The 12,783-nt window shown below is 40.2% G+C and overlaps 1 long non-coding RNA gene across 1 annotated transcript in view; it reads left to right on the forward strand.

The window, feature by feature from the left end:
* Window positions 1-7,253: 7,253 nt before the first annotated feature.
* The window catches only part of LOC115030630, a 6,640-nt gene continuing 1,110 nt past the window's right edge, over window positions 7,254-12,783 (forward strand). Inside the window, exon 1 of the long non-coding RNA XR_003836235.1 lies at window positions 7,254-7,405. This is a non-coding gene — a long non-coding RNA (uncharacterized LOC115030630). The remainder of the gene's footprint in view (window positions 7,406-12,783) is intronic.

Raw genomic sequence — 12,783 nt, forward strand, 5'->3', positions numbered from 1 at the left:
GCGGATTTCTGAGTTCGAGGCCAGCCTGGTCTACAAAGTGAGTTCCAGGACAGCCAGGGCTATACAGAGAAACCCTGTCTCGAAAAACCAAAAAAACAAAAACAAAACAAAAAAAAAGCCTAAGTACAGTTCACTTCATTGTAGTCTAGTTTTTATTTAACAAGAACAAAAACACAAGGTAATTTAAATTTCTCTTCGTCATTAAAATACCTAGTTTGTGTCACTCATTATACAGAATCTTTTAAATTTTTCAAAGATATTTTAAAGATCTTTAAATAGAGATAAACACACACAGTTTCAATTGCCTCTGTCTTCCTCTTTTTAATGCCCTTTCAGAACTTTTTAGGAAAGTTCTTTTAGGGAAATTGTGGTAGAATTAACATTGTGCTTTTTCAGTCCTATTGAAACAGACAGCTATTCAGATGAACTGTCTGTCCAGTGTCCAGAGAGTAAGTGGTAATGACAGGAAATCTCAGGAAGACAAAGTGAGCTCCCTGGCCAGCCAGTGAGACAGCACAGTCATGAGGGCGTTTTCACTGCAAGCCTGAGAAACCTGTATCCCCCAGATCCCAGGTGAAAAAGCCAGGCACAGTGGTACACACTTATGATGGGAATGCTGGGTTGGGGGTGCTGGAGGAAACAGGCAGATCTCTGGGGCTCATTGGCCAGCCGAGCTTTGTCAAGTTTGCTGAGTTTCAGGTGAGTGAGAAACCCTGGCAGCTGAAGAAAGATTAACCTTTAACCTCTGGCCTTCACACACGAGTGTGTGCCCCTACACAATTGTGTGTACACACAAATACACAAGAAAATTTTAAAAGAATATCTTGTCATCCCCTTTCCTTCCTTAAGAACGGCCTTACCAAAATCATTCTTTTGTACACCCTCTGCGGATAATTGAGAAAAAGCATGAGGTCAAGGGCAAAGAAGAGTGAACTCAGCTGTGGTGGTTATGGCAGATAGGTTTGAGATATATCAGTCCAGCCCTCACTGGACTCACTACACTGGAAATCTCCCCCCTGAGAAGACATCTCTGAAGCCATGATGGCTGAGCTTAATTTAGACATTCCAGTAAACTGGAGTACTGAGATCCATTTACAGTTGAGTCTGCATGGGAATTTGAAGATGCAAGACTAGAGAGAAAGTACTAGGGCTGGGTGGCATTTTCTACCCTGTGGTTCTAAAACATATCCAATCTCGGTCTTCATGGAACTTGCTGTTTTGTGAAATAGACATAGTAATGACAAGTTAAGTTCAGGCTTATTTTATTTTGCTTTTTGTGGTTCCTAGGTTGGCCCAGGGCCTTGCCAGTATTAGGCAAGTGCTGTACCACTGAGGTGCACTTCCAGCCCCCCTTTAACTTTTAACTGGAGACAATCTCGCTAAATTGCCAAGCTGGCCTTGAACTTGCAGTCGTCTTGCCTCAGCCTCCTGAGTTCTAGGGTTACAGTCATGTGCCACAGTGCCTTTTTGCTCAGGTTACTTTACACAAAGGTCAAGCAATCCTTTTCTGGATTCTTAGCACTGCTGGTAGGATAAATGTGGGGGAAAGAAGAAATGTTAAAACCAACTCCAAGGAGAAAGAATAGAACCAAGTTTCTAACTACTGAAAGGAGAACCAGCTACAACAAAGAGATGGGGCAGTATGTGAGCTCAAAGACTATGCACCTCCGGCAGAACAAGCTGTGCTATCATAAGGTTGTCTCCTGCTGTATGCCCCCGTGGCTCTGTTCTTGTCATCTTCAGTTTGAACCCAGACCAACAGAGCAGCCAGACTTTTGTATGCTGACTAGCAAGGGTCAGGGTACATAAGCCTGAAACATAGAGGAACACCACAACCAAGGAGCTGAATGCAGGTGAGTAACGGATGGATTCCACACCACATTAAGACTTATCCTAGCAGTGGCAGGAATTTCCCATTTTAATAGACACGCTGGAACACAGGAAAACAACAGGTTGGAAGCAAGAGAATGAAGTTTGAGGAAGAAAATTAGGTCCATTCAGTTTTCCACCTCCAAAGTTGTATTTTATAGGGTCATGGCAGTGAAAATGCTTTTAAAAACACCCACTTTATTGATAGGTAAGAAGGCCTGGCTTAGTGATACATGCCTTTAAAAATCTCAGCACACTACAGGCAGAGGCAGGCAGAGCACTGGGAGTTCAAGCCAGACTGCACTACATAGTGAGACCTTGCCTCAAGCAACAACAAAAAATAGGAGCATAAAATGACGCGCAAGCGGAAGCAGAGATGAGAATCTGTGTTGTCAGGAAGGGAGGTAAAGCACAAAGCTTGCTCCTTGTGTCTTCCAGGAAGTCCTATTGTGATGTTTATTTTGTTTGGGGGTTCTTTGAGAGTTCCTTAATCTTTAAATGTGAGCATGCGTGCATATGTATGTGTTTATATGTATGTGTGTGTATGTTTGGGTAGTGTGTGTGTTCCCATACTGACCTAACTGGATTGTCAAGGGCATAACCACCAGTGAAAGAGTAAGCACAGTTCTGACTAGAGGGCACAAAGCATAGAAGCACACCAACACAGTTTATCTGATGCAGCTTTCGCTTCTGAAGACTCCTTCACTGTCTGGTACTTGTTCCCAAAAGATCCCAACCCAAGCACATGGACAGATTATAAATAATAATTACATCTTATGCCCGATGGAGCTTGCCACAGTACTTTGTTTTCACACTTTATAGGCACTTAGAGTGCATATAATATAGCTCTTCTCTTGGGCTTTAATCACTAGAAAGGCATGCATGTTTTATATAGCCCAATATAGTATTTTACAAGTAGTAAATAACTGTTTTTCTCTATATTTCTGGATGTATAACAGTGTTAGCCAGGAACTCACTAGCCAGAGAATGAAATATCCTTGCCTTGGGTGTTCAGTGTCAGAGCTTCTAAAGTTTGGAGCCTCTTTCTTCCACTCTAGTCTTCATCGGTCTCTGGCAGGCTCTCTTCACATGCTTGCTACTCTTCTTTGCCACATACATTTCCACAGCTTCCACATTGCCTGTATTTCTTGATAGTGCCGACATTGTTGTGGACCAGGAACTCAATCCGTGGCCAGTCATTAACCCACTTCTCCAGCATCTCCAGAGCTCACTGTCTTTGTAGAAATGTCACACTGTACACTCTGATGCCTTTCACTTCCACACTGAGTCCACCTCTCTTTTCCTACCCTGTAGAAACAAGTGAATCTCTTTCCTTTTCCTGTTATACTTTGATCATTCTCAGACCCTGATGCCTCGGTGGTTATCCCAAATAAAATTATTGGGAAATTTCTTCCAGGTATATAAAAAGTTCTCCATCAGAAAATTCCACATTCTTCTTTGATACATGCTCACTGAAGTCTAAAGTAGTGAAAAGGCATTTAAACCACAATTGGGAAATTAAAGTTTGGTTTTTACAGTTTATTTTTCCTTTTATTGAAAATCTTATTTAATGATAGATTTTTGTTTTTTTTTTACCATGTAATAACATCCTGATTATGATTCCCCCTACCCAGACTCTCCCCAGTTCCTCTCCACCTTCCTTCCCATCCAGATCTACCCCTTGCTGTCATTAGAAAATAAACATGCTTCTAGAGAATAATGATAAAATAAAAGATAAGACTATCTAACATACTGCAAATTGACAAAATAAACAAAAAGAAGGAAAAGAGCCTAAGAAATGGCACAAAAAAACCTACACTATATATGCAGAGACCTACTGGCTCCCTCAGGAATCCATAAAAGCACACGACTGGAAGCCATAATTTATATGTTAAGTGTTTAATATATCCTCCTCAGTCTTGGGGACTGAATGTCCACCCTAACTTTAATATCCTGGAATCCTAACATCAGATGTGATGTCAGGAGGTGGGCCCTTTGGCCAGTGCTTAGGCCGTAAGAAGAAAGCCTAGGTTACTTTTGTTGACACTGACCAAATACCTGACAAGAAACAGGGAGGAAAGAGTGATTCAAGCTCATGATTTTATAGCAGCTGTGGCTTCATCCATGACGTTGGGGAAGAGTGCCTTGGAAATGGGTAGCAACCACTAGTAGCCGTAGACTTACTGCCCTGCGTCTTACATGTGCATAATGTTCTACCTCCATAAACAATGCAAACGTGTCAGCCCATGGGAGAAATTTCATATCAGTAACACTTCATGGATGAGGTGAGTGTCCTCGCAGAAGAGACTGGAGAGAACTCCTGTGTTTTTGTGTACAGTGTGGGTACACTAAGAATCCTGGAGTCTTCACCTGGAAAACAGCCCTCATTGAAACACAACTCATGTGAGGGCAGAATGCTCTGGGACTTCCTGACATCAGAACTGTGAGAAACTAAAATTTCTATCTTGGTAAGCCATCTATTCTGCGTTTTGTTTTAGCACCTGGAAATAATATAAACATTGGGGATGTCTTGGATTCTTAAGATATCATCAAAGACCTGATGGGTTACATCTTCTGAAGTCAAAACTAAGGAAGGGTGGGTTTTTGTTTGTTTGTTTTTTTAGATTTATTTATTCTATATATGTGAATACACTGTTGCTATCTTCTGACACACCAGAAGAGGGCATTGGGGATCCCATTACAGATGGTTGTGAGCCACCATGTAGTTGCTGGGAATTGAACTCAGAACCTCTGGAAAAACTGTCAGTGCTCTTAACCACTGAGTCCCCTAATGAAGTATGAAAACACAAGACTATACAGGCTTATATGTAACCTTTAAAATAATGGTCTTATTCCCTCTCTCATCTCCTAAAAGATGTCATAAGGGTGAAAAAGATAATTGCCATTTTAATACTGTTATAAAAGTGGGTTGGAACTTGCATATCTTTTGCAGTCCCCCAAACCACAGTTGGAGAATAGCTAACCTGTAGGGCTGCCTCTGATGACCAGACTTGCAATATTCTGTGTGAATGAGATCTCCGTGCTTTCAGAGCTTCTGACTTTCTACACTGTCTTAATCATTTTCTGTTGCTATAAAGAAACGATTGAGACTGGGTAAGGTATAAAGTAGAGACATCTTGTATCTTACGGTTCTGGAGACTGCAAAGTCCACATCCAAGTGGCTGGACCTAATGAAGACCTCATGCTGCTTTAACTCAAAGAAGAAAGCAGAAGGTCAAACATTCCTATATAAAAAAGACAAAGAGCAAGGTGGGGAGGAGAGTTTATTCAGCTTACATTTCCACATTGTAGTCCATCATTGAGGGAAGTCAGGACAGGCTCTCAAACAAGGCAGGAATCTGGAGGCAGCATCTAATGCAGAGGCCATGGAGGGGTGTTGCTTACTGGGCTTATCATGGTTTGCTCAGCCTGCTTATAGAACTCAAAACCACCAGCCTAAGGATGGCACCACCCACAATGGACTGGGCCTTACCCCATTAATCACAACTTAAGAGAATGTCCTATGTGCTTGCTTATAGTTCAATCCAAATGGAAGTTCTATTGGATGGTTTTATCTCAACTGGACATAAGCTATAGTCATCGGAGAGGAAGGTGCCTCAAGTGAGAAAAATTACTCCCTTAGGTACAGCTGTAAGGCATTTTCTTAATTAGTGATTTAGAGGTGGAGGGCTCAGCCCATTGTGGGCAGTGCCATCCCTGGCCTGTTGGTTCTGAGTTCCATAAGAAAGCAGGCTGAGCAAGCCCTGTGAAGCAAGCCAGTAGGCAGCACTTCCCCATGGCCTCTGCATCAGTTCCTGCCTGGAGCTTCCTTCTCTGCTTGAGTTCCTGTCCTGACTGCCTTTGTAGCAGCAAGGTAGAAGTGTGACTTTACTAAACTCATTCCCAACTTGCTTTTTGGTCGTGGTGTTTTTGTTGCAGCAATAGAAACCCCCAACTAAGACTTAAGTATTTTTTAATTGAGGTTCCCTCCTCTCAGATGACTTTAGTGTGCTGTCAGGTTGACATAAAACTATCCAGCACACCCTCAGTTAGGATAACCTGCTGTAGGGCTATCTGATCCAGTTCCATGAGAATTAACTAGGTCATAGTCTCATGAGAAAGGCACTAGTCCCTTCTGCTCCCTATTCAGGTATTAATTTATTGAGATGGGGTCTTATTACGTAGCCCATTCTGGCTTCAAACTCAATCCTCCTGCTTCAGTCTCCAAAGTGGAGTTAGGGTTATTGGTATGTGTCACCGCACCCAGCAGTCATTCTTTTTTTTTTTTTTTGGTTTTTCGAGACAGGGTTTCTCTTTATAGCTCTGGCTGTCCTGGAGCTCACTTTGTAGACCAGGCTGGCCTCGAACTCAGAAATCCGCCTGCCTCTGCCTCCCGAGTGCTGGGATTAAAGGCGTGCGCCACCACGCCCCGCTGCAGTCATTCTTTTAATGTCCAAATCATCTGTTATATAGTAGGAACCAAATTTCAACATGGGTGTTAACTGGGGCCATACCATATTCAAACCATAGCAAGTGCCATGGGTTTTTCCCATGAGAAGTTAATACATGAAAAATTTGAGTTGCCTTTGTCAGAATGAAAAGGGAACATGAGCAGGAGAATGCCTATGTAAAATATGCCCATTATACCAATACTTACTTTAGAGCAAACAGCAACTGTAAATGGCTGTGCAGATGAATAGGTGCAAAAACTTCTGACCATGCACAACACCCAGAGTGCTGAGGACAAAGAACCCCTTGGGGCACTTACTTCCTCCAGTTGGCTCCTCAGCACCAGGCTCCTATGTGTATAATGAAACTGTGGTAACAGACTCCCAAACATTGGCTGAGAGAACATAGGGATGGCCTCCTCTCCTCCCTCCGAGTGCACTTTGGATGTGTCTATGTCCTCTCAGAGCTCCCTGTGTTTGCAGCCTGCCTAAAATGGCATTACTGGGAACTGCTGTGGAACCCTTCAAGAATGCCTACTGTCAGGGAGATACTTCCTGAGAGTAAAGGCAATTCTCGCGTAACCCTGTGGTCGTTCTCGATTGAGGTTGCTTTGGAAGAAAGAAGGCTAACTCTACTCACCATCCTTTGCATCCAAGCTTCACATATGTATTATATATGCTCTAGAGAAACAGAACTAAGGTGTGTGTGGATGTACATATATTATTCACATATGTGATATATATGAAGATTATTAGATTGGCTCCTTACAGGCTGTGGCCTAGCTAGTCCAACAATGACTGTCTACCAACAGAGAATCCAAGAATCCAATAATTATTCCATCTGGAGGCTAGATGCCTCAGCTGTCCTTCAGTGTACATTGGAAGTTTGAAGTTGGCTCTTCTTTTCCTTTCTTTAGGCTGCCACTAGAAGGTGTGACCAAGATTTAAGATGAATCTTCCCATCTGTCTTAGTCACTGCTCTACTGCTGTGAAGGGACATCACAATCAAGGCAACTCTTAGAAAGGAAAGCATTTAATTGAGGACTTGCTTATAGTTTCATCATGGCTGGGTGTATTGCAGCATGAAGGTACTGTGCTGGAGAAGTGGGTGAAACCTATATCCTGATTCACAGGCAGATCAAGAGACACTGAGCCTGGAGTAGACTTTTGAAACCTCCAAGCCCAACCACAACAACACACCTCCAACAGGGGCACACTTCACCAACTTGATACTAAGCATGCAAATATATAACCCAGCAGGGCCATTTTCATCCAAACTGCCACACTACCTCAGAAGATTTGAATTTACAGTGGGTCTTCCCACTGCAAGTGGTTTAATTAAAAATACTTCACAGGTGTACTCAGCTACTTGGGATTTTGTTAATACAGTTGTGGTTAAACTGACAACTAAGACTGGCATCACCTGTGACCACTTACTCTGACGCCCTTTGCGGCCATTGCAGCCAAGGAGTGACCCTCATTACAGAGGGGAAGTGATTTGAACTTCAAGCCTTGAGAACTGTGAGCTTTATTTTTTTTGTTTGTTTGTTTAATTAAATGCTTTTCTTCATAAATAACCCATTTAAAAGAATTTTGTTATTGTAATGAAATGTTTGTGCATTGGACTGCACAGAACAGCGGGGGTGGTCAGGCTGACTCTGGCCTGGAAGGCCAGTAAGGGACTTTAGTCTTCTCTTCCTTGTTGTTCCACTAGTCATTACAGCATTCTTTGCAGTTGCGTATTTGAAAGCAGGACAGGGAATTCCATGACCTACTTTCTGAGAAGAAAATCATGAGAGTAATAATGTTCTATGTCTTGAGGCTAAGACTCAAAAATAGACACTCCCAGTCACATTTCACTGTAAGAAGGTAGTCACTTGATCATATCTACTTACAGATGGAGCTGAGGAATGTCTCTGAGCAAATGTCATGGGCCTATCCACAGCTCCTCCTCGGGTAGTCAAGGTTTTCATGGAGACTTAAGAGTAGCCACTATATATTCCGTGAATTTTGCTATCAGCAAAGCATTCAACTTTTCAAGCTTTGTAAGTCCAAATCAATAGCTACAGGATTCTCTAAGACCTACAATAAACTGACTGTGGCAGTTCAAAACTGTTCTAAGTACTTGGAACATGGTCTCTTAGCTGGAACCATCTTAGAACCCAGAGATCATTCTGTAAGAACATGAAGCCTCAAGGAGAGACCATGTACCGATGCTGTGGTCAGTAGTGATAGCTGAGCCAAGCTGTTAAACCTGTCATTAATATATCTCGGTTCTCATCGTTTCTGGCTCTGGGTTGTTTAAATCCTCCAACTTGAGGCTATCAAGGAAAGAGACAAACAATCCTTCCTCTACCCTGTCCAAATTCCCAAACCATATAATATTTGAGCATAATAAAAAGGTTTTCTTAGTTTGATTTTTAAAGGGAGCGAAGGACATCGGGTGCAATTAACCTTTAGGGAGTACAGCTTTAGTTGTATATTTAAGTACTCCCACTTCTCAAACGTGCCCTTGAGAGAATTTTCTAAAATATTTAAAGTATCTACCCAATTAAGAATTAACTTTTATAGTTTAATCGCTCATTTTATGACATTTGCTGAATACTATATTTTAGTGAGGGTGCTTTAAGTTGTACGTTATAGAAGCCAATTGTATTGGCTGTTGAGTTTCTGTATAGACTTATAGCTTTTTGTGTGAAAAAATAAATACCATCAGACTTGTATCCCAGAGCATTCAATATCAGAGACTGCTGATAAGTAGTATCACATGCTTATAAAAACTTGTTTAATTGATATTTTTAATTTACAATAAGCCGGGTTATAAGTACCCATTCTTTGTGTGCACTCATATCATGAATTCAGGTGTGGCTAGAAAGACATTTTTCTATTTTAAAATAAGAACCACTAGTTATAAGCACTTCTAAAATATAAAACAAGCTAAAGTACATTGCTTTATAAAGATTTTTATGAAAGGTGCCCTATTAAAGATGCTATTTTGGAAAAGTGTATTATAGTCATTTGCATATTTATTTTTATATACTGATAATTCACATGATCTGTGTATTGCTTTAACAGTTTAACTATAAGCTGCTCAGCAAATGAAGTTTTATTTTTAAGGTATCTAACTACATACACATAGGCAAGCAGTTTGAAATCCAGACTCAGTTGTGTTGCTGTGCTACCCATCATAGGAAATCCTCCCCAAGTCCTTCTTTAGAGAACTGTGCAGAGGATTCAAGTAAGGTCCTTCTTCACTAAAATGAGGCTTATGAAAACCCAGCAAGATGTATCTCGGTCCATGTTTTAGACTGTGCTGAAAACAATCTGCTAAAGACCTCCAAAGCAGTTTAGACAACTTTGACTTAGCTGCAAGCCATGTGAACACCTAGTCACTTGACTTGAAATTGGAGCTGTAGACAAGAGATTCAAGATTTTCCTTCTGAGTTCACTTGCTAAAGACACTTCCTATTTTTTATGTGCTAAGAATGGAAAACTAAGAGCTATTTTTAAACAAAGAATAAAAATGATCAATCTGACAAATTGAGTTTTTACTAAATCTGTTGTATTGTAGACACTATTCCATTGGCAGTAGGGACATTTTAAAGGATTTCACACAGAATTTGAATTCTTGGTTTTGTTCTGTGTTATATTGTTGGTCTTACTATAAATTCCTCAAAAATATAGCTTACTTGCTTACCTGTATTATCAGCATTTCCCCATGCTAACAAAAAGTCTGTATTTGAAGTGACTATTTACTTAAACATTCATGTCATCTTGACTTGATCTACAAAGAACACAATATCTAATACTGAAGAGTTAATAAAATCATTATGGTAATAAAATATCTTATGATCTCTGATATCAAATCATACTCAATTTTGAATTTCACTATATTTAGTAATAAAAGGGGAAAGATAAAGACGTTTATCATGATGATAAAAATATGCATTTTAAGACGGTTGTTGGTAAAGATGTTATTTACATCGAGTCTGTAATATGTTAAAACGCCGTAGATGTCATTTACATACAATTACACAATGTTAAAATGCAGTTATATTTGCTTAAACAGCAACAATTAGTTAAATTCTCAATTTTAACTCCTGGGTTGGATATGATGTGACGATAGTAATAGAATAATAAATTGAATGATTTATTATAGCCTATTAAGGTTTTTACATAACTTCTATTTTTCACTTTTGAATCATATTTCTAAACCCATTAACCTCCCACTGTCTTTTTCTCCTACTGATTCACGGTGTAGTCTAACATCTCAGAATGAATCATTTTTCATTAGGGCATGCTTCACTTGCCCTAGGTACCATGCCAAAAGTTGATCTCAATTTTTGCCTTCCCGATCACTTTAATGCCAAAAGAATTTAGGTTCCCTGGCTATAATGATACATGCAGTCAGCTCGTTGTTTTTCTTTGAAAGGTTAATGAATCCAGTAGCAATAAAGACCTATGAAAACTAAAGCTCATTCAAAGTGTTAAAGATTTGATGTCTTATCCACACGCAGTTCATAAAGAACATCCTTGGCCTAAGGCAGTGTTAATAGATGAAAGATAAGACATTCCTGGGAGAGATTTGAAGTGTGGTAGACAGGGCTTTCTCAATATTTTTTCCTGCTGCATTTGCTGTGAAACTGATGTGGTCTCTGGTGGCGACAGGTTGTGGAGAAACTAGCAGTTTCTAATGTAAGTGGCAAGATGTATTCCTTAGTATACCGTTGTGTCTTCCTTCTGCCCTTACCTCTTCTCCATGTTCTCTATCCAACATCATTAGAGATTACCTGAAATTCATTGAAGACATGCAGGGTAAAGGCAGCATTCATGGTATCCAGGCAGCTAGGAGAAGGTTCTCAAAACCTACCCCCACAGTGACACACTTCCTCCAACAAGGCCACACCTCCAAATAGTACCACCTCTTGGCCAAGCATATTCAAACTACCCCAAATATCAATGATATTTTTGTCACACAACTAGAGAAAAAACACTTAGAAATCTTTATGGAAGCACAAAAAGTCCCAAAAGTTGCCAAGGCAATCTTAAACAGAAAAGGCAGTGTAAGGAGTCTAACAATGCCAGTTTCCAAGTATACAACAAAGCTATAGTAATGCAACAGTGTGCTCCTAGCACAAAAACCAGACAAGTAGATGAACAGCTCAGAAAGGAGCTCCCAGGTAGAGCTCTCTGAATTTTGACAAAAGTGGCAAAGGTGTTATGCTGAAGAAAAGACAATCTTTATAATAAATACTGCTTTAAAAAATGTTGCGGGGGGGTGGGGGTGTTGCATCTGGAGAGATGGCTCAGTGGTTAAGAGTGCTGGCTGCTCTTTCAGAGGACTGGGGTTCAATTCCCAGCAACCACATGGCAGCTCACAACTGTCTGTAACTTCATTCCAGGGCATCTGATATCCTCACACAGATGTACATGCAGGCAAAACACAGTGCACATAAAATAGAATAAAATGAAGAAAAAAAAAAGAAATGAAAAAATGTTTGTGGAGCTGAAAAGATGGTTCAGTGGTTAAGAGCACTTACTACTCTTCCAGGAGATTTGGGCTCAATTTCCAGCACCAACATGGCAGCTCACAACTGTCTGTAACTCCAAGACCTAACACCATCACACACAAATACATGCAGGCAAAACACCAATGCAGGTAAAATAAGAACAAGTATTAAAAAATATTTGCATGTAGAATACTAAATCCAAGCCCACATATCTCATCCTGTGCTAAAGTAGATTCACAATGGTTCCAGGTTAACGCAAGTCCTGAAACTTTGAGCCAACTACTGGGAAAGTGGAAGAAATGCTTTGCGTTCTCAGCCTAGGCTGTGGCTCTGTGAACCGGACTTCAGTAACTCAGGAAAGAGAGCACAGGTTGGCAGAATAATGACAAACTAAAAACTTCTGTATAGTAAAGGACATAATTGGCCAAATGAAGACTCGCTTGCAGAATGAGAAAAATCTTTGCCAAACACACCTGAAACAAACAAAAAAAATATTATCTAGAATATTTGAAGAACCCCAAACACCAAATCTCCCAAATTATCCAATCAGCAATCGGATTAATAAATCAAGTAGGCACAGTTCTCAAAAGAGAAATATAAATAAAAATCGATATTTGAACAAGCACTCAACACCCTTATCCAAGATTTGAATTTTCCATCTTACCTCAGCCAGAATAGCTGCACCAAGAAAAGAACAAATTCTGGTGAGGTTACAGGGGAAAGATTGACTTTTTATACTCAAGGTAACAATGTAAACTGTGTAGTCACTATGGACAATTGGAATAGAGGTTGCTCAAAAAAAAAAAAAAAAAAAAAAAAAAAACAGCTGTTTTTAATACCAAAAGACCCAATAACCATAAAATTCCTGGGTGTACATCCAAAGGACTCTACGGCAGCGTATAATAGTGGTAGAAAACACATGTTTACTGTGGCACTATACATAATAGCCAAATTAT

The sequence above is a fragment of the Mus caroli genome, chromosome 3 (genome assembly GCF_900094665.2).
Source record: "Mus caroli chromosome 3, CAROLI_EIJ_v1.1, whole genome shotgun sequence".
In the NCBI taxonomy this organism is placed as follows: Eukaryota; Metazoa; Chordata; class Mammalia; order Rodentia; family Muridae; genus Mus; species Mus caroli.